Source organism: Protopterus annectens, chromosome 2.part1 (assembly GCF_019279795.1).
Source record: "Protopterus annectens isolate FY-2018-M chromosome 2.part1, PAN1.0, whole genome shotgun sequence".
Lineage (NCBI taxonomy): Eukaryota > Metazoa > Chordata > Ceratodontiformes > Protopteridae > Protopterus > Protopterus annectens.
The window spans coordinates 299,726,696-299,751,915 of NC_056729.1; the positions used below are offsets into that span (position 1 = coordinate 299,726,696).

The following is a 25,220-nucleotide window of genomic DNA, read 5'->3' on the forward strand; positions in this document are numbered from 1 at the left end:
CAACAACATTGTTGCAACTAATACCCAGTAAATAAAAAGTACAGTTGTGTACACTTACCATAAATGTAGATGTTTGAGTGTATTCACTGCTGCAGTCATTACATTTGGGTAATCTGCTTACAGGTTGCCCTCAGTTGGCCTGATTAACAATGTCTTGGGTCCTGCATCGGTTTCTGTCCCTTCTTCCATGACGTCAGGTCGCCCCCTGCAAATGAGGTGTGTGTGTGCAATCACAGACACACACACACACACACACAATCTTAAGTTATTTTAACAAAGCAGTATCAATATTAAGGTCTTTTCTGAATCCACATCAGAAGTCAGATGTTAATGATTCAAGTATATACTGGGTTTTGGTCTAATCTTTTTTATGCTTTATCAAAGGGCTCACCATAGTTGTTTGTAGGTTGCTGCTGTTTAGTTTGCATTTAAGCATCGGTACAATGACATTTTCCTTATGCTAGAGATGGAAAATCTCTCTCCCTTAATATGTAGCTTACATGAGTTGTATGGGTTTGGCAATACAGATGGCAAACAGATGAATAAACCACAGCATTCATTTGAAAGTGGACCCAAGATAGAAGAGATTCCCATGAAGACTGAAAGGTGAAGGAGGATGAGGTAGAAGCAGAATGCTACACCTGTCAAGGGAAAGAATGATGTTACACGCACAACACGTGTGTGTGTGTGTGTGTGTGTGTGTGTGTGTGTGTGCGCATACCTCTAAATCTCTTACTGTAAGAAATCTGGACAAAGCCCAACAAAATGGGGGGACAAAGGCCCAAAAAGAGGGACACATTTTAAATACTGTTCTTACAAACTTAGAAAGTTGCTAGAGTAACAGGGTTTGTTTTAACATACATTTTCTGAAGGATTTGAAGTCTGAAATTCAAATGTATGCCATTATTTAGTAACTTCATTCTTCAGATCATCGCAGGGAATTGTCAGAAAATTGCAAATTTTATGGGGAACAAACAAAAAATATGAGCCCAAAAATCTGGACAGTTGAGAGGTATGTGTACGTGTGCGCATACCAGTGCTGTTTGCATTGTTAAATAAAATTATCTGTCTTTCTCATTTTAAATTGCTTACTTGCATTTTAGTGTTCTTAGCATTACTATTTTTAGTTGTTAGTGAACATTTTTGCAACTGTTTTCTATCTGTTTTGGGCATGTTGTTTAGTTTGCTATCCTTGTCTAACTAGGGATAGTGAAGTGTGTGTTTGGTACAGTGAAGAAGTAAAAGGCAGCCGCCTTCTCATTATCGTCAGTCTTAACTGCACTGTGAACCTCCCCTCACGGCACTCTAATCATTATGTGTACATAGGCTTACTACTGCTCATACTGTAAAATGTACTTAGCCTTACTACCCTTTCAGCATACATATATTGTGTCATTTACTGTACTTGTATTCTTTCATTATTTTTGTCTCATTATCATTTTGTGCTTTAGTGGAGCTTTTCTCACCGGACCTCCTCTGAAAAAGGGCTTTTTGCTCATTTGGACACTCCTGGTCAACAAATGTCAAATAAATAAATCAATACAATGAAAACTTCAATGGGCACTTTGGGGGGTTTAAATATATGGCTGACAGCTAATGTTTCCGAGTTTTGTTCTACCTTTATTTAAAAAAAATATCCAGGATCAATATTTGCTTCTGGCTACACATTAGTGGGTTACTACCCTTTTTGCTTCTACTGTTTTGGGTTCTTTAACTCTGACTGAGATAAATTTTGGATACTTCATTTTGTTGGTGTAAACCGCAACAGAAAGCTGTTTTTTATTAGTTGTTCTTGCTCTGAGTTTTGTTTCAGGGTGTTTGTTGGAGGAGCCCTTTTAATGAATTGCTTTCTGTATACTAGTAGAAAGATCTTTAGCTTTACCTTTGGATGCTTAATATGGACCAAATGACTAAATCTTATTTTGGATTCCTCTTACCTGTAAACAATTTTTGCCTCCTGTGTACCCATTGGCTACTTTTTGCTTCATGTGGTCATTCCACTCTTAAGACTTGTCTAACATCAGACACATTTTTTTTTGATTGATACTTCTAGTTGGAATTTTTTTAAACTTGCAATAACACTGAGACTGAAAGTCTGTTAGAGGTGTTTGTGATAAAATGGCTATCACCTGTCAACATATAGAGAACTTTAAGAGCTGGACTGTTGATGTTATGGATAAGTACTACAAACTATGTTCATGAGACCTCAGGTTGCAGTACTTAAAATTTTACCATACTAAGATTTTTTACTGTTAGTCGTAGCTATTGCAACAATTGTTTTTTGGAAATATTCTAATTACTTGTTTATTACTTTGAAAGTAAAGTATTAATTTTTTGTCACATCTGCCTTTGGCTGTTATATTTTTTTGTGCGTTTGTTACTGGTGATGGTGGGTTATTTTATGACTGCAGTCTTTGGAGTTCAGTAAAGTGTCTTTTAAACAAATTACTAGTCTTAGTACTTTAGATAAAATTTATTTCAGAGACCTTCTATTAATTAGCTATCCTTTTGACTCTTAGATATCTCTGACTTGTACGAAGATGATTGCAGAATTCATGAGTCAGAGGGGTAGGGGGTGCTTCTGTGTCATAAGACCTCTCCCAGTGGCCCACATCAGTATGAGGGCTACCAGCCATTCTGGGGTGAAATACCACCTTGAAACAGGTCATTCCTGCTTGGTTTCAGCACTTCAGGTAACAGACTATCAACTTTGACTTCTGGGTAGAGTCAGTTCCACTAATGCCTTGACTCATACCACACTGGATACTTGCAAGCTGATCAGGAACAAGCCCTATAAAAATCTGAAGTCTTCAATCAGATGAACTGTTCTTTATCAAGGAGACGTGGCTGAAAAAACATCACTGGCTGCATCTTACTGTAGCTATTCACCCGAGTCTCCATGTAACTTGTATTCCAAGATCTTTCAGTATCATCAGCAGAGTTGCTATTAGTTTCTGTCTTGTGTTAGAACTAAACTAGGTGGGTGATGGTGTGACCAATAAATACCTCTCAGCATGTTCTTTGAGTGAGGCTGTACTGCACATTTTCCCTCATATTCATCTGTCCAGTTTATCTATTTTTTTAAGTATCTCACAGACCTCCTCAATGACCTAGTTAAGGAGTCTCACAGATGGCTTCTTCTGATGGGCTTTATTGCTTGGCTTTATGACAACACTTGAAAACTTACCATGAAACTCTTATTTTTTTCCTGTTTTCTTGGCAGTCACTGAACTTGGTCTTCCACTGGTCTGTAAAACAGTTTCTTGCACAGGGTACTAATTAGTGTGTTTCAGTTTGTGACCCCCCCCCCACTGGTGGTGTAAAATAATATGGATTAGGGAAGTATTGGGAATTCATATAATATCAGCAGTGACACCTTGTTGTACATATTCAACAGTTCCTTAGGGCTGACAGTTCTGATGATTTACACTCTCTTGGGGTGCCATATAGTAGTATTGTCATTGATGTGCTGGACGTCATAGCCCCAAGCTCATGTATGTCTGAGGTCTACTGATATAAGCCAGGGTTTGACAGTAAGGTCCAGAAGATACACAGAATGGGATGAATGTTGGATCATCACTAGTACAGAACACACCAATTAAAAGACCTGGGCATGCATTATGCTGCATATCATACAGAAATCTCAAGCAAGAAGGTATCATGTTTATCTAGTGAGACTTCTGCCACAATAAGTCATACAGCTATACTTATTCATGTGAAAGACAGGTTGTGCACCCCACCTTGCCTGCCCACTCTGAAAGTTATCTCTCACACCATGTGAGGAAGATACATTTTTTTCAAGTAAGGCTACTAAGGACAAGCCATACCGTATGTATGGCAACACATCATAGTTCTTTACTCTGCTATCCACTAGAATGAGGTATACAAGCAAAAAAAAAGTGAAACTGAAAATAGGTTCCAGAAACTATACAAGATGCCTGTGACACATTACTGCCACATTTACATGAAAATTAAAAAAATTTTTCCTTTCACCTAGCATGACTCGTATAAAAGGGGCTTGAAGTGGATTCTGAGAAAATGACTTCAATATCACTTTACAGTGCTAGGTCCACTGAGATATAATAATCATTACCACTAAATGATTCTGACGCATTAAAATAATCATAGTTCAAACATATAATGAAATAACCAAGATACGGTGGCAACCATAATTTATTTATTTATACTTTTTTTGACCAGGTTATTCTCAATAGGCTACTGGATTCATTTCAAGGGAGACCTGAGCTGGTATTCATACTGACAAAGGGAATTTTGGACAGGCATCAGAGTACTCCTCCTACTCTTTTTAATAAGAATATGGGATCTTTTACATCCATATGAGCTACAACCAACTCAGGCAGATGGGGCCTTGGTTTAACATCTCATCCAATGGACAGCACACCCAAGAGTGCACCCCCCCCCATGCTGCACGGCCGTGTTAGCAGTGCAAAAACTTAACCCAAGCACTTGGAGCAGGGAGAGAACCCAAAACATGTACAACATCTATACCAAAGACAAATTTGCTACCTGCTGAACTACTGAGGACTACAAATATAGTTTTCCAGCACCCCCAACATGGAAAACAACACTGTTAAAGACAGAAACTGTACCAAGCAAATTCAACAATATGAACCACCTAGTACTCTAATTCAGGTTTGCTGAAATAACACCAATAGAAATAATTCAGATCTGAATACTTTGAGGCAGTGTTAACACCTCTCAACTTATTTGGTCATGAAATTTAGACAAAACTAAAATAATGCGGGGGATAAAATCAGGAACAATTATTAAATTTTACTCTTATTCACTTAAAAATTTAATAAAACAATCACTTTTGCATCAATATGCATTTTTTTAATAAGAAGAAGTATAAAACTCTAATGGCTAGCATTACTGACTGACTAGAAACACGAGCGATTTCCAGAAAATTAAAAATGCTATGACAGACAAGACTAACATTTGAAGCAAAATTAGGGACATTCAGCAAAAACAGAAACAGTTGACAGGTTTAGGTAGCACTCAGAATGAATTGTCTGGTCACAATAATCCATTCCATGATTTGAATACTTTTTGGACATGCAGGATTTTAAATGAGGAAGTTATGATTTTCTGACTGTTATTATAACTGTCTATGAATAACTCTTAGCTGAAGACGTTAAAATGCACAGTGTTATTGAGTGAGATACCTAAAACAAAATACCCCCAAATTCTTAAGATCAGGCTTCTTTATTTTCAGACAGTTCACAGCACCAACAAGCAAAAGAATTAAAGAAACTGCATCCATAGTCAACTTTCCATCTTCAAAATATGGAACACAATATTAATTCTCATAAGGAGGAACAAATGGGCAAAATGTAGAACATTTACTACCAACTAGGGAAGGAGCTCACAGCATGGTTTAACAGTTGCTTTATACTTATTTTATCACACACCCAGTTCTTTAACCATTGGAGACTCTCAGGACAAACAACCCAAGTTGTAAAACTCCAAGGCCAAGCAGATCCCGCCACCACCAGCACCACCAAAAAAAATGCTATACTACCTTGCACAATGTGGAATAGATAGGTAAAACCATCATCATCAACCCCCCCTTTTTCCCATTTTCTACATGGGATTGGGGTGTCAAGTTAACTGTTGCTATCTCTTTCAATTCAACGCTACACTCCTGACTTCTTCAACACTCACACCTGACTGTCACAGATCTTCTCTCACACAATCCATCCACCTCTTTCATGGATGTCCTCATTTCCTCTTACTTTCTTCCTGTTTGTCCCAAACTCATGTTTACCAGATTGTCTTCTGCTTTTCTGCACTTGTGCCCAAACCACCGTACTCTGTTCTCTTTAATCTTTTCTGCAATTAGAGCTACTTTGGTTCTGCTTTTATGTCCTCATTTCACTGTGCATCCTACCACCCATCTCAGGCACTTAATTTCAATCACCTCTAGCTTCCCCATCTGCTCTGCATTTACTGCCCAGGTTTCTGTACCATTTAGTAGTACTGGTCACACCACTGTTTTGTACACCTTAAGTTTCAGCTTCTTTGGCATTCTACACCTGACACCCTATGCCAGTTGGCTGCAGCCCCTCTGATTCTAGCTTTGACCTCTTCATTCAGACTTTCCTTTTCCTCAAACACCCCTCCCAGATACTTGAAACTATTAACCTGTTCCACTATCTTCCCTTCTATCTCAATTATCAGCTTCTTTTGATTTCCACAATTTACTGGCATCACCACTGTCTAATCTGTACTTAGTTTTATCCCATATGCCTTCAGTTTTGCATTCCATTTCCAGATCCTTTGCTGAAGTTCTTACTCAGAGCCTGCCTGTAATGCCACACAGGTTCATAAGTTCATAGGTGTTTACTAGCCTAATGACCGCAAGGGCCTTTTTAAGCCTAGTCATGTATCCCAAAATCTCTCACAAGTTCTGATAGCCTTGATAAGTGAAAGCATGAGCCTCGGAGATGAACCATTTACAGGTTACCTGTGTCCATTAAAGACACAGGTGCCAAACCAGGGATGAATTTCCGGTTTCTCATCCAATTGTCCAAGTTGCTTGAACTGGGTTAGGGAGGGAACTCTGCTTAACATGGATGGGAAGCCCGTTCCATACACGGGGTAGCCTCTGGGATACTTACCTATCTCTCCAGTAGGTCCTATTTATATCACAGGTAAGGCTTAAGGCTTTAGAACAGGTAATTCTGGTGATGTTTGTCTTGTGGATATGCAGGAGGTCCATCAGAGTGGGGTCTGGCAATGTCCTGTATGCCAGGCATAGATCTCCCTCAAAAACCTGTAGGAAACAGAATACAATATAGTGCCTTTTTTAGGCAATGTTCCAAAGACCAAATTACCACCGTAACAGCTATAAATATATGCAATCTGAGGGTCATGCTGCTCAATGCTAGAAGTCTAAATCTCAAGATGGACTTGCTCGAAGCATTCCTCAAAATGGAGAACATTGACATTTGTGCTGTAACAGACACCTGGTTTAAAGCAGCAGAAAGCACCCTTGCACTATGAGGCTATAACTCATTCCACACCTCTTGGCCCCAGAACATGGACCGAAGCTTCAAAGATGGTGGTGTCTCCATATTCATAAAGGGTATGCACACCTCCAGACTAGTAGCCCAGCATAATGCATCTGAGATACTTCAGGTACAACTAACATTGGGTAAGACGGCAATTCAGGTCATAGCCTGCTATAGGTTCCCAACCATGTCCCAAGACTCTCACTCCATGTTCCTAAGCACCCTGGAAATTATTAGGGTCCAACCCAACATGCTCATACTAGGTGACTTCAACTACCCCTCCATCAACTGGGAAAATCACTCATGCACCAGTACACTAGCCCAATGCTTCCTGGAATTCATCAATTCCAGTGCCTTGGACCAGCTCATTCTTACCCCCACTAGAGGAAGCAATATCCTTGACCTGGTTATTAATAACATGGGCAACCGTTGCTCTACACCAATAGTCAATTCCTCCTTGGTTAGATATGACCACAAACTAATCACCATGGAAATCCACATCTCACCCACACCTTCTGCAAAGGTAACCACCATGAAAAACTTCTCCAAAGCTGACTTTGGACTCCTAAAAGCAGAGGTAACTAACTTCACGGCACCCATGTCAATGGAAAATAGATGCATGACTGCTGAATCATACACCAATGCACTGTATGAACACTTACATAAATGCATGGAACTAGCCATACTCAAAAGAACCAAGACGCTCTCCTCCAAAAAAAGGAAGCCAATCTGGGGGTCCCATGCCATTAATAAACTCTACAACAGAAGGAAGAAACTTTTGCAGAAAAATGTGAAGTTCCAAGACTGGAAAAACTCCCTTATTAGCCTCAACAAAAAGTTGAGATCCCTCATCAAAACCTCTAAAGCCAGCTATGAAGGCAGAATTGCGGCAGACACCAAAAACAACCACAAAGCCTTCTATAGTTATGTCAAGAATCTCTATGGCAAAACCAAGGTTTGCTCTGAGTTACTACACAATGGTACCTCCTATACTGAGCCAACAGATATTGCCAACATACTGGCCGACAGATTCAGTGCCAATTTTACCTCTCTCCCACCCCAAAGGACCAATTACAATATCGGAGGAATGCCAGGCACCCAGCATTACTGCAGCACAGGTTAAAGCTGCATTGTCCAAGGCCAACAATAAAGATTCCATGGGACCCGACAATATCCCTAGATGTGTTCTACATGAACCACAAAGTGAACTGGCACCACATCTGTGTGCCGTGTTCATTCACAGCCTCACCTCAGGCTTTGCTCCTACCGAATGGCACACTGCTACATTCATCCCTCTCCATAAAGGGGGAGCGACTACTGACCATGGGAATTATCACCCCATTAGCCTGACAAGTCTGATATGTAAGGCTATGGAGTGCATCATCATGGACCTAATTAACAATGATATAGGGAATATCCAAATTCTAGATCCCACTCAATTTGGTTTTGTGAAAGGTAGATCATGCCTGCTCAACCTGGTTGACTTCTTTGAGTCAGTCACCAGAGCTGTGGATGAGGGCAAGGCAGTTCATACAGCCAACCTCGATCTGGCCAAGGCCTTTGATAACATTCCCCACTCAGAAATTACTGATAAACTCACCAAACTAAGCATCAACCCCTATATCACTAAATGAGTTGCAAATTGGCTCACAGATAGAACCCACAGTGTGAAAGTAGCGGACTCAAGTCAGACTGCCGAACAGTCATAAGTGAAGTTCCACAGGGATCGGTCCTGGGTCCTCTCTTGTTTGGCATCTAGTTCTCAGAAAGTCCAGGCCAACATGGAGGGGCTCTGGCTGACCAAGTTCACAGATGACTGCAAGCTGGGAGCCATTATTAATTTCTCAAGTGATACAGACATCCTAGAGAAAGTCCTCACTGAGATCAATGACTGGTGTCGAAACCATGGCCTTAAGCTTAATGCCAAAAAATGTGTCATCATCCCCTTTGGGAAAAACTCAGTTCCCACTAATTACCACATCGATGGGAGCCCACTGAACACTGAAGGTGTTATAAGAAATCTGGGGACACAGGTTGACAGCAACTTCTCCTTCGACCACCACACTGTCACTGTGGTCAGAAAGTCCTTCTATGTGGCACATCTCATTACCAAGGGTTTTGCACCAAGGAAGAAAGAGGTCATCATCTCTCTCTACTCTTCCCTCATTAGGCCAATCATCGAGTATAATGCTCCATTTGGCATGTACCTCACTAGACACAGCTGGAAAGGCCACAAAAGTACCTCACAAAGAGGATTCTAGGCTTTAAACACATATCCTACATGGAAAGACTCAAAAAACTCCAGCTATTCCTTGTCTCATATCGTCTACTAAGAGGAGATCTCTGCTTGACTTACAAAACCATGTCTGACCCAGCTCTGTTAGAAATGCTACATCTAAAGAAATCCCAATCCCTCCACACTACATGCTCCAGAGATCTCAGCCTCATTACCACAATCAACAGAACATGCTGGAGGGACAGGTTCATAACCCAGAGACTGCCCATGCTCTGTAATAGACTTCCCATACATGTCAAGCAAAGCACCTCATTGGCCCTCTTCAAGAGAAATTTTGATGAGTGGATGGGAAACAGAAAGTTTACCACGGGGATCACTCCAGTGGCTCAACTTGATAGGGGCACTGGGAACTAACGTTGGGCGGCACGATGCCAGGACACTTCTATGGGCTAGGCTTGTAAAGGTTCCAGGGCCATTAGCCTAGTGCACACCTATGAACAAGGATATGGCCTTCAGCCAGTCTGCATAGAACATTTTACTTACTCCCTGTACTCTTTTAGTGAGGAACCTCTGTGGACATTCCAACTATTGGATATGCCTTGTTAGGTACATACCAAAGGGGGCATTGTACTCAATGATAGGTCTGATGAATGCCAAATACAATGGAACATGGTTTCCTTGTACTTAGGTGCCATACCTTTATTTATAAGTTGTGCAACACAGAATGATTTCCTCACCAATGTAGACATGTGATGGTCAAAGACTAGATTGCTATCTATGTGTGTCCCTAAGTCCCTGACTACTAGGTCAACTCTAAGGGGCATATTGTCAATATGATAGTTACCAGGGATGGATGACTTCCCAAAGGATACTATTATACATTTCTTGGCATTTAGTTTAAGTCCATGGATCTGACGCCAGTTGTTTGTCTGTGTCAGCCCCTCCTGGAGAACATTTGTGTCAGTGTGAGATTCAATGACAGCTCTTAATTTGCAACCGTCTGTAAATTTAGTCAGCCAGAGACCACTGACATTGGCCTTGACTTCTGAGAAGTACATTTCAAAATGGAGCAGTCCAAGAACTGATCCCTGAGGGAATCCACTTGTAACTGGCCTCCTTGTAGAGGTGGACTCTCCAATTCTAACTTCCTAGGCCCTGTCTGTGAGCCAGTTGGCTATCCACCGAGTGACATATGGGTTTGTACCTAGCCTCTTGAGTTTGTCAACAATGTCCAACTGGGGTACTGTGCCAAATGCCTTGGCCATGTCAAGGTAGGCAGTGAGAACGATTTTGCCCTCATTCATTGCTTTGGTGACCTTCTCAGAGAAGTCCATCAGGTTTAGTAGGCATGATTTGCCCTTAATGAAACCAAACTGGGTTGGGTCCAGTGTCTGGAGGTTTACTATATCTCTGCTGATCATCTCCATGATAATTCTTTCCATAGCTTTACATATAAGACTAGTGAGACTTACGGGTCTGTAGTTTCCAAGGTCTGTGGATGCCCCACCTTTGTGCAGAGGGATGACTGTTGCATTTCTCCATTCATGAGGCACAAAGCCTGTTTGGAGGCTACAGTTAAATAGTAATTCCAGAGGCCCTGATAGGTCATGTTTCATGCTATTTATAAGGCATCCTGGGATATTGTCTGGGTCCACGGATGCAGTGTTCTTGGTCTTAGAGAGATCATTAAGGACCTGTTCCCTAGTGATATTAGGGGGAGTTATGTTTGATGATATTTCCTGAGGGAAGGTTGAGGGGGAGAAAGGGATAAAGTTGAAGCTGAATTTATCAGCCAGGAGGTTTGCTATGTCTTCTGGCTCAGTATAGGTGGCTCCATTTACAATGAGCCCTGCACACAATTGTGTAGTGCCTATAATGCTTTGTGGTTGTCCTTAGCCTGGGAGGCCAAACTTACCTCAAATTTGGCTTTGGTAGACTTTATTTGTTCTCTGAGTTGTTTATTTAGTTAGATGAGAGTGCTTTTATCCTGCTTGGCGCTGCACGTCCTAATTTTTGCCATGATTTCCTTCATCCTGTTATAATGCCTACTGATTTTGTGATTCCACCAGGGTGGCTTGTTTTTTTGAGTTAGTTCTGTACTTCTTCCTAGTGGGTACAGCTGCCTCTCTGCAGCTATTAACATGATTGTACAGGATTTCTGTGAACAGGGAGGATGGCCTAATGGTTAAGGTGTTTGCCTTACAAACACAATGTGCAGGGTTTGAGTCTCACAAGGGATAATTGACTAAGCTTAAAATGGCTCGCAAGAGCAGTTAGCTTAAGTACTAACCTATGTTCTAAAAGTTCTGCACAGTCAGCAGTGTTCACAGGGTTTATGGGAGCTTGAAATTTTGCCAGGTTCTCACTTAACAGCAGGAGGTTAGCCTTAGAATAGTTCCTGAATATTCCAGGATCAGCTGGAGGGTCCAGGTTTTACTTTTACTTCAAAGGAGACCATTTTGTTGTCTGACCTTACCACGGAAGGCATTACAGTAGGGGGTGTGCAGCAGTCTTCCATATTAGTGAGGACCAGATCATGTATAGTTCCACCTCTGGTTGGTGTATTGACTATCTGATCCAGGGAATTTATGTTTACAAAATCCAGGAATCTCTGAACCTGTGCATTTGGTGTCATATAGGATTCCCAGTTAACAGTGGGGTAATTAAAATCACCCATGAATATGGTATTAGGCTGGATGGTTAGTGTTTCTAAGTGATTTCACAAAATGACAATTTTGTGCTTAATCACACCGGCCAGTGAAAAGAGAGAGGGAATATATGTGGTCAAATGAACATAAGGGGCAGGCAACTAGAAAGACAGTGGTGGTTTTAAGAACACAACAGTAACAGGGTGGGGTATTGGAAAAATCTGTCTGACTCACAAGAGAGAGAGCTATGATCTGTTTTCATTTTTTAATATGCAATTAAAAGCAGAATACAAGTAAAACACAGTATAAAGAAAACAAATCACAGTATATAAAATAGAAAAAGGCAATAAAGTAACACACAGTACAAGAAATCAAAAGCAAACTAACCTTTCCTTTACAGCAATCTAGGGCAGAGTCTGACTGACCTTTTCCAGTAAAGCCATCATCTGCATACAGCAACTTTCTTGATCTGTCCCCTCTGACCTGTTTGTTAATGTAGTCCATCACCAGTATGAACAGCAGTGGGCTCAGAGCTGAACTCTGATTTACACACACTCTCACTGGCAACCCCTTTATGAAACACTGTTCATACTTGAGTCACTGGGTCCTTGTACATAGCCTGCACTAATTCTATCAGCAATTCTGGGACATTGAACCATCGCAATACTGCCCAAATCAGCTTTCTTGGGACCTTGTCGTATGCTTTCTACAAGTGTAGGAATGCCCAGTTGGACTCTTTCCTCAACTCTAGATTCTACTCAGCTATCTGTCTCACTGCAAGCATTGGGTCAGCTGTGCTGCATCTTGATCTGAAGCCAAACTGCTCATCTCATATCTTACTTTGAACTACTCTATGTATCCGTTTATCAGTCACCCTCTCCAGAACATTCATGCAATGTGACAGGGGTTTGATACTTCTGTACTGCTCACAGTTGTGAATGTCTCCTTTTTCTTTAACAGTGGCACCAATATGCTTATTCTCCAGTCATCTGGGATATGCCTTTCTCTCCACACTGCTATGAGTACCCTCAGGAGCCATTTCTCCCCTGTCTCAACCAGCATCTTTAATCATATCTGCTGTGACCTTACTTGAGCCTGCTGCTTTCCCTGAATTCCTTTTCCTTAGTGCTGTTCTTACATATTCTAGGGTGGGCTCCTTTTCTTCTCCCATCATAATCTTTGTCTGGGGCAGTACAGCTTCTGTGAGGTTTTCTTCATTTAGAAGCTGCTGGAAGTACTCCTTCCATCTGCCTTTCATGTCCTGAGAACTGGTAAGCAGGTTGCTGCTGGCATCTCTTATGAAGGGAGTCTGACTATCTTCTTTATCTTTCTGTCTTTGCCGTGCAGTCTGATATGGTTTCTTTCTGCCACCTACTGAGTCACTTTGCAGAAGCTGGCAGAGTGACTCCGATGTCCTATTCTTTGCTACTGCAACTCCTTTCTTAGCTTCATTGTTAGCCAACCAGTATTCCTTCCTAATCTGGTTGGTCTTTTCTATCTCCCACTTTTTCCTGCACTACTTTCTTTTGATGACTTCCTGGACTTCTGCATTCCACCACCAGCTTTCCTTAGGTACCTTATTTCAATACCTGGCTCTGCCATAAATCTTTTCTGTAGTCCGCACACATGCTGTTTTAGGTGCTGCCATTCTTCTTCAACTCCACCTATTTCCTCCTCTACTTGGGGTGTGAGAGCCCGGAGTAATTCCTTGAAATGTTGCACTTTCTCTCCAGTCAACTTCCAGGTCTTCAACTTCGTCTCTGTTGACCTTAGAGCCTTCTCTGATCACTGCTTGCAGCTGACTGTGGCAACCAGTGGTTTATGCTGTGGGCCAAATGCTTCACTGGAAATGACTTTGCAATCACTGATTCTACCCCAGTGCCCATACTTTACTAAGAGAAGGTCTACCTGAGTTGCACTTTGGCCACTTCTGTATGTGATTTTGTGACTGTTTCTTTTTTCTGAACCCTGTGCTTTGTACTATAAAGTAATTCACCAGACAAATGTCTAGAATGGCCTCTCTCCTTCATTATTTCTGTTGTCCCAACCCAAGTGGAGCCTGGCAGTCATCATATCCTGTTCTGTCTGTCCTGATATGTTCATTCAAGTCACCCACTATCAACACCAATTCATGTTGTCTAGCATTATCTAGTAGGTCCTGTAACTGCTGCAAGAATGCATTCATTTCTTCACTATCACAACCTTGCTGTGTGGCACAGGCTGAAATCATAAATGTTACTCTATCATTACACTGGAGTCTAACTGCCATAAGTCTGTCACTAATTCTGATGACAAAAGTTATTAACAACTAGCAGGCAAGCATATGCCATGGTTAAACTGTTGAATTTACACTTACATAAAGTTCTCTGACAGTCCCAGTCTCTCTCTACTTGTGGGAACAGTCACTTGATTACAAAGTAAAAGTTTCCTTTCACACTAAGGCAAAAAAGTTATACAGGAGTTATACAATTTGGGGTGGTATTCATAATCTGGAGGTACACATTTTCATAATTCTGATCCGCTAAGAGTTGCACTACGAAGTTATGCAAATCCCGGACCTTTAGGATGATGACGGGATTGCAAAAGACGTTTTGTTAACACACTCCCCCATCACAAATGTGTAACATAATTAACACATAATTGATAGGGGGACAGTGACTACACTGTTTAGGGACTTTTGTGGATATAAAAAGTTTACACACCCCTGTTAAAATGTCAGGTTTTTGTGATATAAAAAAATGAAACCACAATAAATCATTTGTAAACTTTTCCCACCTTTAATGTGACCTATAACCTGAATAATTCATTAAAAAACAAACAAATCTGTTGGGGGAAAAAATATAAAAAATAAAAAACATACAATACGCTGGTTGCATAAGTGTGCACACCCTTAAACTAATACTTTGTTGTGTGTGCACACCTTTAAACTAATACTTTGTTGAAGCACCTTTTTATTTAATTACAGTATTCAGTCTTTCTGGGTAGGAGCCTATCACCATGGCACATCTTGACATGGCAATATTTGCCTAGTCTTCCTTGCAAAAGCGCTCCAAATCTGTCAGACTGCGAGGGCATTTCTTGTGCACAGCCCTCTTCAGGTCACCCCACATATTTTCTATTGGATTTAGGTCTAGGCTCTGGCTGGGCCATTCCAAAACTTTAATTTTCTTGTGGTGAAGACATTCTTTTGTTGATATGGATGTATGCTTGGGTTCACTGTCGTGTTGAAAGGTGAAATTCCTCTTCATCTTCATCTTTCAAGCAGATGCCTGAAGGTTTTGGGCCAAAAGTGACTGGTATTTGGAACTGTTCATAATTCCCTCCACCTTGACTAAAGCCCCAGTTCCAGCTGAAGAAAAGCAACCCCAAAGCATGATACTGCCACCACCATGCTTCACTGTGGGGATGGTGATCTTTTGGTGATGCAAAGTGTTGTTTTTGCATCAAACGTACCTTTTGGAATTGTGGTCAAAAAGTTCAACCTTGGTCTCATCAGACCATAACACATTTTCCCACATGCTTTTGGGAGACTTGATGTATTGTTTTGCAAATTTTAGCTGGGCCTGGATGTTTTTCTGTGTAAGAAAATGCTTCCAGCTTGCGACCCTACCCCACAGTCCAGACATATGGAGAATACGGGAGATTGTTGTTACATGTGATACACAACCATTACTTGCCAGAAATTCCTGATGTTCCTTCAGTGTTGCTGTAAGTCTCTTGGCAGCCTCGCTAACCACTTTTCGTCTTTGTCTTTTCATGAATTTTGGAGGGACGTCTAGTTCTTTGCAATATCACTGTTGTCCCATATTTTCTCCACTTTTTGATGACTGTCTTCGTTGTGTTCCATGGTATATACAATGCTGTGGAAATTTTCTGTACCCTTGTCCTAACTGATACCTTTCAACAATGACATCCCTTTGATGCTTTGTACGCTGTCTGCGAACCATGGCTTTTGCTGTAGCAAGCAACTGAGTAAATATGTCAGGAAAGTCCTACTAGGACAGCTGAACTTTATTTGGGGTTAATCAGAGTCTCTTTAATTGATGGCAGGTGCGTACCCAAGAAGACTGAATGCTGTAATTAAATCAAAAGGTGCTTCTACAAAGTACTAGTATAAGGGTGTGTACACACAAGAAAGTATTAGTTTAATGATCTGCACACTAATGCAACCAGCGTATTGCACATTTTTAATTTTTTTTCCCTCTAACAGAGTTGTTTGTTTTTCATTTGAATTGTACAAGTTATACGTCACATTAAAGATGGGAAAAGGTTTGACAGGGGTGTGTAAACTTTTCATATCCACCGTATTTGCAAGAGTTTGATTTGTAGAAATGAATCTATAATGAACTCATTTGCATACAAAATCTGTAAACTGCCCAGAAGTTATGCCAGAAAGTAGCAGTTTTTAGTCAGAATACGGCGATGAGAGGGGAGATTAGTTGGTGTTTCTGCAGACCTGGACATTTTTACTCAACAGGACATTTGGGTAAATGTTTAATTTTGATTATTGTACATACCTGGACATATTACTGAAGGGGTTGCTTGTGTGAAGTTTCATGTTGGTGGTTGTGCATACCTGGACATTTTACTGAAGAGGTTGCTTGGGGAAATGTTTTTTTTCAGTGCCTCTCACAACTGGACATTTTACTGAAGGGGTGCTTGCGTGAATGTTTCATGTTGGTGGTTGTGCATACCTGGACATTTTACTGAAGGGACGCTTGGGGAAATGTTTCATTTCAGTGCTTGTGCACACCTGGACATTTCACCGAAGGGTTCACTTGGGTGAATGATTCCTTTTGGTGCTTGTACATATTATGGTATGTTACTGAAAGGATCACTTGGGTGAAAGCTTCATTTTGGTGCTTGTGCATACTAGAGCATGTTGCGAAGGGGATGCTTGGGTGAATGTTTAATATTAGTGCTTGTGCATACCAGGACATGATGTTACTGAAGGTGTCACTTGAGTCAATGTTTCATTTTGGCACTTATGCATACTAGGGCATGTTACTGAAGTGGTAGAGAGGGGAAATAATTTTTTGTGTCAGGGAAGTGCTTATACATACGTGATGCCGAAGTGACTGCTAGGAAAAATAATTTATTGCGTCATTTTAGTGCTTGTGCATACTTAATGCAAACTAATTAAGGGGTTGCTGGGGGAAATAATTCATTCATGTATCAGGGAAGTGCTAGTGCATATTTGGACAAGAAGTTCATGGGCTGCAACTCCAATACCAACGGTGAAGCACTGCATTTAACCATGAATGTGCATGCTGCAGGGATATCAGACTATGAATTGCAACGCTGCCGCATTAGCATACTACACATTACAACATTTCTCACTTGCATCTCATTTTTCTGGCCTTGCACATTTGAATCGCATCTTTCAGGGTTTGCTCAGTGCCCTTCCTCTGATTAGCTCAGTGTGAAATGGCAGAAACACTCACAAGTTAACTTCTTAAGTAACAGAAAGTTGAAACCTGAAACAACTTTAAAAAAAGCTCAAAATAACCAATGAGGTGCTTACTCCAAGCTGTAGTCCTGGTAACCCCAATCAGCCAATGATCATAAACACTCCCATCTCACTGAAGCAAGAATGTGTTTGGCTAAACTAAGAAGGCCTGGAACATTTGCTCAGACACATGGCCTGTACAAACAAACAACTAGGCCCAAATCACAAGCCTGAATATGGACAATATGCTACAACTACCCACACTACTTAGGTAGAAAAAAACTGCAGAAATGTTTATCACAGCGGAAAAGCAGCTGTGAGCCTTTAAATGAAAGTTTTAAACAGACAAAGGAGCAAGGAGACTCTAGAGAATGCCTTTAACTGCAAACAAATAAGTTATATGATGCACTCCTTGGGAGGAAATCAGAACAAACAAACCCAAACGGGTGCTTAACAAATATAGAAAATTTCGAGTTAATACCTCACACACAGGGAAACAAGTTAGAAAAGGATCTTAAGATCAAACAATGAAAATGTTTTAGTCCCTTTAATTTTATATACAGGTCAGGCATATTTTTATCAGCCAGAGGAGAAGTTGTAGAAATAATAAAGAGTTGAAGGAATTTGTTTGGGATTGGAAGAGGATAAGAGTTAAGTGGAATAACTTGATTCTTCTAATAAGAACAAGGTGGTTTAGAATTACCTGTTTTGAAGGGCATTTTTGAGCTATACAGTTAAGGCTTATATGCATAATGTAAGCAGAAGTTATTATTCAAAATGGAGAGTCCAAATTTATATAGATCCTTAAAGAGAATAATAACAACTGTGCAGAATATTATATTCATAAAGTAGCAGAAAGTATTCTAAGAACTAAGCCAACATCAGAATGTAGAAAGAAGTTTGCAATAGGGAATACTCCAAGTAGGGCTATAGAAAATGGATCGGTGAAACCTGGAATTTAATGGAGAAAATTGGCAAAGGAGCCAAGGTATTACGAGCAAATAACTAGAAAGGGAAAGATAATAGAGTGGGATGAGGCCAAGAAGATATTTGGACTGCAAGCTAAAACTGTCTTCTCTACCAGTGATTGATATCAAAGTACAGCAAAGAGAAAGGGCTAGGGGAATCTTCAGTGAAAGACCTGCTATGGTGGAGTTATTAGTTTAATCTAGAACGGAAGCTGCTAAAAAATGGATAATCAGTAGGGCATATAAAATATTACATGATAACTATAAGAAAAAATTCAGATGAGGTTAGAAAAGATTGGAAGAGAGTATAGAAAAGCAATTTACATGAGAATAATAGGAGGAAATATGTATGGCTCCCAAATGTGTAACAAAGTCTTTGCTTTAAAGTGTTTGGATGGGTATTTTTATACCCCAAGCAGACTTCAAAGAATCTTTTGTCATGTAGATAGCAAATTTTGGAGGTGTGATGGGGAAGAAAGATGTAACTGAGAACATATGTTTTCGGAGTGTAAAAGGTTAGCAGATCTCCACAAAGTACTCTATTATAAGTATTGGGAGAATATATGTCTGTATCTTAGGAAATGATTTTTTGAGCTGGGACACAGGATTTGAATAGCCTGGCCATAGTAAGACCATGTTAAGCTTAATTCTGTTGACTGCCAAAAAAGCAATTACTACAAAATGGAGATCAAAGTGTAGACCAAATATATTTGAATTACTGGATATTGTTGATGAGACCGAAGAAGTGGAAAAGGGATCTTTAGAAAATGAAAGAAGCAAATTACATTGAAATAAATGGATTTTTGGGAACAGTACCTGCAGAATAATGCTTAGCAGGAGGAGTGATATTTAAAGGAACTCAGCAATTTATTTAATGTTGGACTGCTGATAGTTATAAAGATAGAAATGTCTGATGTATAATGATGGTAAATGGAAAAAAGTTAATATGGTTTGTTTTTGTTTCTGTTAAAGTATGTGTGCTTATGCCTAAAGTGGTAATTTAGTCAAAGTGTTTAAATACACTTTCAGACAGTAAACATGGAGTGTTCTGCTACAAAGTGCACATAATAAGACATTATATTATTCCCTTAACAATTTCAGTGCTGTCCTGCAGAATTTGACCCCACCAAATTGGTTGCTCCAAACTAGGGCATTTTAGCTATGGCATGTCACCGATGAAAATGTGATTTGTGTGTGTGTGTGTATACATATATATATATATATATATATATATATATATATATATATATATATATATATATATATATATATATATATATATATATATATATATATATATATATATATATATATATATATATATATATATATATATATATATATATATATATATATATATATATATATATATATATATATGTGTATATATATATATATATATATATATATATATATATATATATATATACACACACACATACATACAGTGGATATAAAAAGTGTACACACCCCCTGTTTAAATACCAGGCTTTTGTGATACAAAAAAATGAGACCACAATAAATCATTTCAAAACTCTTCCCACCTTTAATGTGACCTATAACCTGTACACTTCCATTGAAAAACAAATCTGTTAGGGGAAAAATATAAAAAAAAAATAAACATACAATAAGCTGGTTGCATAAGTATGCACACCCTTAAACTGATACTTGCTACGCCAACATAGTTATGGCTTGGTGGGAAGAAGGAGCCTTGGTCAAGAATGATAGATTTGCTTCCAATATTTTGTTTTACCAACGTTTCGTCGATGATTTGTTTTTAATATGGGATGGTTATGAAACATGTTTACGTGAATTAATAATGTTTCTAGGAACAGGATTTATTTCCTAGATGTGGAGGTTACAGGTTTAAGAGATGGTGCCATCACCACAGGGATATATATATATATATATATATATATATATATATATATATATATATATATATATATATGAAACCATGCCAAAGGAATTCCTACTTACATAGACGAAGTATGCATCGTCACTATGTATTCCATAATATAGTGAAAGGGAGGGTCTAAGGACATCCAGATTGTTTGTGGATGACAATGCCTTTTTTGAGGAGTTAGAGACTCTGGCTAAGAGGTTTATTGACAGAGGGTATAAAGAAAGTGAGGTATATACTTGCTTAAGGGATGTTGCTACTATGAGAGGAGACAAAGGGAGACCTTACTTCTCTGAAAAGATGAATGTGAGTCGTTCAAGTGATAGAATTAATACGTTGAATATCCCCATGTTTTATACTAGTAATTCTAAGGACATTTCTGATATTATACAAAAGCACTGGTCTGTACTGATGTTGACCTCAGAGGTTAGAGGGAGTGTAGGTGATCGACCAAGGTTCTCTTATAAGAACAAGAAATCTATAAAAAGAATGTTATGCTATCCCTGCACAGCAGAGTTATCTGCACAGCAACAGGGGAAGGGCACCCAACCATGCTGGACTTGTAATTATTGTTCTTTTATTAAGGACTCTTCTGTTTTTATACATCCTGAAATTGGACAAATGTATGAATCTGGGGTTGATGCCAATTGTAATACCTGTCATGTGATCTACCTGGCTGAGTGCCAGGTATGCAGTGCGTTTTATATTGGTAAAACTGATAGACATTTGAAATTTAGGATAAGAGAGCACTTGTATGATTTCAGAATTTGTGCTCCAAACAATGACTTTGCTAAACATGTTCGACAGGAGGGAAGTGAACATCACTTTAAATTTATGGTAGTAGATGTAGTTAGGGAGAATGAATGTAAGGGTGATGTTAGGAACTGTACAGAAGCTATAGAAGCTAAATGGATTATCAGGCTAAGTGTAGATTTTGGTAAGAGACTAAATGACCGTGACCCCTGGCCCCTTTCTTGAAATTAAGAGGGGTCAGATAGTATTTATAGTTTATAATTTATATTAATTTCTGATATGTCCTTAGATATTTTGTTAGCTGCTATGTTTAAGCTGCTATGTACTGGTTACCATGGGGACTGGTTGAAGGGTGGAGTCCTTAATTATTTGGGCTGTTATGTAATGTGCTGCTTTTCATTGTATATTTTAAGTCTAATGAAGCAAAAAGTTCTGTTTCAAAAAACGCAAACTTTTTATTAAACCTGTTTTTACTGCAACGTATTGCTGTTTATTGCTCTGTCCTGGATTGTGCCTTGCTTACACTGTTTTATTCTGAGTGGACTGTTTTACGATTTAAGGGTGTACTTGCATTTGTAGCAGTTTTTCTTTGTGTTGCTGGATATATATATCTGTGACATAAACAAGATTTTTAGTTTTGTTGTATTAACATCTCAGTATAGTCTATTGTATATTCAGTGATCAGCCTGATGAGTGTATAATACAGTGAAATTATCCCATCCGTGGACCTGGACACCATACCCTTAGTAATAAGTTGTGTAGTGTAAAATCCGCAATCCAAATTGTAGCTTCTAACAGACCCCCCACCATGCCCCAGGATTCCCACTCATTTCCTGATACACTAGAAAGTATTAGGGTACAACCCAACACCCTAATAATGGGCGATTTCAACTACCCCACCATTAACTGGGAAAACTACTCATGTACCAACTTTTTTGCTCAACATTTTCTGGAATTCATAAATTCTAACACCTTGGATCAACTTATTCACACCCCCACCAGGGGCAGCAATATCCTAGACCTGGTCATTACCAACATGGGCAACCAGTGTTCTACACCAGAGGTCAATTCCTCGTTGGTCAGATCCAACCATAAGCTAATCACCCTAGACATCCACATCCCGGCCCACCCCCAATTAGGAAAACCACCGTAAAAAACTTCTCCAAAGCCAACTTCACACTTCTTAAAATAGAAGTGGTAAGCTTCATGACACCCATGCAAACGGACAATAGCGGTACGACTGCTGAATCCTACACAAATGCACTTTACAAGCACTTACACGAGTGCATGGATCATGCTATCCCTAACAGAACCAAGATGCTATCCTCCAAAAAAAGGAAACCAATCTGGTGGTCCTCTGCCATAAACAAACTCTACAACAGAAAAAAGAAACTGTTGCAAAAAAGAGTAAAATCCCATGACTGGAGGAACTCCCTGGTCAGTCTCAGTAAAAAGCTGAGATCCCTCATAAAATCCTCCAAAGCTAGTTACGAAAACAAAATTGCCACTGATTCTAAAGACAACCAGTAAAAAGCTGAGAACCCTCATAAAATCCTCCAAAGCTAGTTACGAAAACAAAATCTCCACTGATTCTAAAGACAACCACAAAGCATTCTATAGCTATGTCAAGAATCTCAATGGCAACACTCAAATCTGCTCTGAGTTACAGCACAATGGCACTAAATATACAGAACCAACTGATATTGCCAACATCCTGGCAGATAGGTTCAGTGCTAACTTTACCCCCCTCTCACCCCCTAAAAGGCCCATCTCTATACCGGAAGAATGCAAAGTTCCTGTAATCATGGCTGCACAGGTAAAAAAACACAACCTCCAAAGCCAATAACACAGCATCCCAGGCTGCGTTCTACACAAACTACAGAATGAATTGGCACCCCACCTAAGTACCACGTTCAATCATAGCCTTACCTCAGACTTTGTGCCCACTGAATGACGCACAAAGACGGTTATTTCACTCCACAAAGGGGGAGCCACCACGGACCCTGGGAACTACTGCCCCATTAGCCTGATGAGCCTGGTCTGCAAGGCTATGGAATGTATCATCATGGAACTTATAAACAATCAATGACTTGGTAATTCCCCAGTTCGGGTTTGTAAAAGGCAGATCATGTCTCCTAAACCAGATAGACTTCTTTGAAGCGGTTACCAAAGCCGTAGATGAGGGTAAGGTGGTTCACACAGAGTATCTTGATCTTGCCAAGGCTTTTGACACCATCCCCCACTCTGGAATTAGAGATAAACTCACGAAGCTAGGTATAAATCCCTATGTCACAAGATGGGTTGCCAACAGAACCCACACTGTGAAAGTAGCAGACTCCATATCTGACTTCAGACCAGTGACAAGTGGAATATCACAGGGTTCAGTCCTGGGTCCTCTCCTGTTTGGTATCTACTTCTCAGAAGTACAGGCTAACACAGAAGGTCTTTGGCTAATGAAGTTCACAGATGACTGCAAACTAGGAGCCATAATCAAAACTCCTAACGATGTGGACATCCTACAAAAGGGCCTCACTGAAACAGATGCCTGGTGTAGAAGCCATGGCCTCAAGCTCAATGCCAGAAAGTGCACTGTCATCCCTTTTGGTAAAAACTCTGTACCCATGAACTACCAAACACCAAAAGTGTGGTAAGAGCCCTTGGGACACAGGTGGACAGTAGTTTCTCCTTTGATAATCACATCGCCACAGTGGTCAGGAAATCCTTCTACATGGCACAGCACTTCACAAAAGGCTTCTCATCAAGGAAAAAATAAGTCATTGTTCCCCTCTACTCGTCACTCATAAGACTCATTATAGAGTACAATGCCCCTTTTGGTATGTACCTCACAAGACATCTACAACAACTAGAAAGGCCGCAGAAATACCTCACAAAGAGGATTACCGGCCTCAAATAGATGCCCTACGCAGACCGTCTCAAAAAACACCAGCTTTACTCCATCGCATATCGCCTACTCAGAGGCTATCACTGCCTAACATACAAAGCTATGTCAAACCCTGGGCTGCTGGACATGCTCCACTTAAAGAAATCCCAATCCTTCCGAGCTACACGCTCTAGGGACCTAAACCTTGTCACCACAATAAACAGAACATGCTGGAGGGATATATTCCTGTTCCAGAGACTTCCTATACTCTGGAACAAACTACCTATCTATATCAAACAAAGCTCCTCATTAGCACTTCTCAAGAAAAATCTTGACAACTGGGTGGGAGATAGGAAATTCACCCCAGGGATCACTTCTGTGGTTCTGCTAGACAGGGGCACAGGAAAATAATTTTCGTGGGTGGCAAAAGTCAGGGTACTGTTTTGGCTAGGGTTATATAGGCCCTAGGGATAATAGCCTAGTACCTACCTATGAACCTATATATCCACAAACAAGAGATTCCAGTTTCTCAGTTTTTGTATTATCTTTCGTTTATGCTCTTCCCACATATCCTTAGCTGTCATAACAGAAACCTTTTTAATCCATACTCCCAAAGACTTCATCTTATTGGGTTTCCATAAATATGGGTATTGCTGAAACATTTTGTGTGTGGGTACATAATTTATGTCTGTAGACTTTGAGTTATCTTCCTTAATTTACAACCTGAAAAGATATGAAACTATTTCAAAATGTTCCACAACTCTGAGATGTCCTTTTCTGGATTTATCAGGTACAAACTATCATCTGCAAATAATGTCAGCTTTTTAAAAAGCATACCAATTATATCCTTGATTTTCTGAGCCTCTTACTTTCCTTGCCAATGGCTCTAAATATAAAGCACATAACAAAGGGGAAAGAGGACACCCCTGCCTGGTTCCTCTGTTTAAACACAAATCATCAGAGAGGAAACTCCTACATTAATTCTACCCTCTGGTCCTTATTATTTGGTCCTTATTATTGTACCAGGGAATGATAATGCTTCCACTGCCCTGCTCATAAAATCCCCACCTGCTCTGCTGAATGCTTTCTATGCATCAAGAGACTGACCAACAACAGCTGTATTTTTTTACATCCTACTTCCCTTTGGATCATAACTGGTTTATTAATGCTGTCAAATATTTGCTTCTCCTCCACAAAAATGTGTATTTATCACATTTGGCAACATCTTTGCCATTCCTTTAGCTAGTTTGTCATCTACTCCTCAGACGTCCAGGCAAAGACAAAAGGCCTGTGCTTGACCACATTTGCAGATGACTGTAAGTTGGGTGCTGTCATTGACTCCCCAAAT

The 25,220-nt window shown here is 39.9% G+C and overlaps 1 protein-coding gene across 1 annotated transcript in view; it reads right to left on the reverse strand.

Moving 5' to 3' along the window:
- TBC1D1 (TBC1 domain family member 1) overlaps positions 1–25,220 on the reverse strand; it is a 2,608,647-nt gene that overhangs the window by 555,350 nt on the left and 2,028,077 nt on the right. The window lies entirely within an intron of this gene.